Here is a 2,345-nt window from a genome sequence, read left to right as displayed (position 1 = left end):
CACATGGGTCAGAGAAGAAATTGCAAGAGAAATTTAAAAAATTATTTTAAGCTAATGAAAAAGAAAACAACTTATCAAAATTTGTGGGATAGAGCAAAGCAGTGCTGAGAGGGAAATTTATAGCATTGAATGTTTTTTTTTTCTTTTTTTTAAAATTTATTATTATTATTATTATTATTTTTTTACTTTACAGTATTGTATTGGTTTTGCCATACATCAACATGCATCTGCCACGGGTGTACACGTGTTTATATAAGAAAAGAAGAAATATCTAAAATCAATAGTCTAAGTTTCCATCTTAAGAAACTCGAAAGAGTAAGTTAAATCTAAATAATCAGAAGAAAAGAAATAATAAAAACTAGAGCAGAAATCAATGAAATTGAGCCCCCCCCACCCACCCCAGTTTCCCGTGCCTCTTTGGCAGCTGGCCACATGGTGAGGGGGAGGTGAAGATGACCGCTCTAGTCTGTGTCTGGTGTCATGCCTGGGCCTGGAGTGTACAGCTGCCCCTCAGCTCGAGCGTATGGCTCTAGGAACTGGTTCTGGGGCCCCAGTGACAGGCCACCTCCACAGCTCCCTACATGGGGTGAGAGTCACCTCTGGCCTGAGAATGGCTACCCCTTGATATGAGCCAGTGGCTGAGATTGGTATTGGTGTCTATGGAACAGTGGTCCCCACAGTGGCCACTTTGCAACCCTCAGGAACATACGAATCCCCTGCAGAAGAGATACCAGAGTGTGCCTGGCCATCAGCATAGTTCGTGAGGTGGGTGGCCTTACTGCAGTGACTGGAGGCTTTTGAGCTTCCCATCCTTGTTGGGCTGATTGATGTCTGTGCTACAGCCCAAACTAATCGGGAGATCAAAGTGACCCTTGAGTTGGAGTGTGTGGATCAAGACCTAAGGACATATCTAGACAAGGCACCCTCATCAGGCTTGCCAGTGGAAACCTTCAGTATTCTAGCCTGGAAAATTCCATGGACAGAGGAGCCTGGTAAGCTACAGTCCATGGGGTTGCAAAGAGTCGCACATGACTGAGCAACTTCATGTCTTAGATTTCCTTCATGCTAATTGCATCGTTCACTGAGACCGGAAGCCAGAGAACATTCTGGTGACAAGTGATGGGACTGTCAAGCTGGTTGACTTTGGCCTAGCCAGAATTTAGAGCTACCAGGTGGCACCACACCTATGGTTGTTACACTCTGGTACTCTGCTCCAGAAGTTTCTTTGAAGTCTATGTATGCAACACCTGTGGACATGTGGAAGGTTGGTTGTACTTTTACAGACATGTTTCATCAAAAACTTATCTTCTGTAAAAACTCTGAAGCTGACCAGTTAAGCAAAATATTTAACGTGATCAAATTGTACCCAGAGGATGACTGGCTCCAAGATGTGTCTCTATTCCAAGGAGGCTTTTTCCCCTAGAGGGCCCTGCTAGTGCAGTTGATGGTACCTGAGATGCAGAAGTTGGAGTACTGCCCTGCAGCTGGAGTTGTTGACTTTTAATCCATACAAGTGAATCTCTGCCTTCTGAGCCCTGCTTCCTGCTGCTTTAGTCACTAAGTTGTGTCTGACTCTTGCGGCCCCATGGACTGTAGTCTGCCAGACTCCTCTGTCCATGGGATTCTCCAGGCAAGAAATCTGGAGTGGGTTGCCATTTCCTTCTTGATTCTGAGCCCTACAGTACTCTTATTTACACAAGGCTGAAGGTAACCCAGAGTGGGCAACAGAATGGACGTTTTCCAAGTGAAAGTTGCTCATTTGTGTCCAACTCTTTGTGACACCATGGACTATACAGTCCATGGAATTCTCCAGGCCAGAATACTGGAATGGGTAGCCTTTCCCTTCTCCAGGGGATCTTCTCAACCCAGGGATTGAACCCAGGTATCCCACATTGCAGGCAGATTCTTTACCAACTGAGCTATGAGGGAAGCCCTAATTCTGTATGAGCTCCACCCAAAGATCGGCAGCCTTACTGCTGCATCAGGGCTGTGTCTGTGGGGTCAGCCACGAGAAGAGAGAATATAGCATGTCTACTGCTACAGCTGCTGTGTCAGCCGGGAGAGGATAAACGTGTCTGCAGTTTCCATGGCTCCTTGAGTCTTCTTCCAGCCTCTTAGCTCACACCTTGGCTACCCTGGGTCCAGCAAACAGTGAGAACAGTGAGATACAGTGAGACAGTTGGCGTCAGAAACAGAATCAGCAACACAAGAACCAAGAGAAGAGGCGCAGACATTTCCCTTCCTTTGAACACTTGAGTGGAGAGCCCTCACTGAGAAGGTGAGCTTCACCTCCATCTCTGAGGCTGTGGAGACTCCTCCAACCTTTTACAGAGAACGTTTTGCAG

The 2,345-nt window shown here is 46.4% G+C and overlaps 1 pseudogene; it reads left to right on the top strand.

The window, feature by feature from the left end:
- Nucleotides 1-523: 523 nt before the first annotated feature.
- LOC102394205 lies at nucleotides 524-1,517 on the top strand (annotated as a pseudogene).
- The last annotated feature ends 828 nt before the right edge of the window (nucleotides 1,518-2,345 follow it).

The sequence above is a fragment of the Bubalus bubalis genome, chromosome 20 (assembly GCF_019923935.1).
Source record: "Bubalus bubalis isolate 160015118507 breed Murrah chromosome 20, NDDB_SH_1, whole genome shotgun sequence".
Taxonomy (NCBI): Eukaryota; Metazoa; Chordata; class Mammalia; order Artiodactyla; family Bovidae; genus Bubalus; species Bubalus bubalis.
This window is presented reverse-complemented; position numbering and strand designations above follow the sequence as displayed.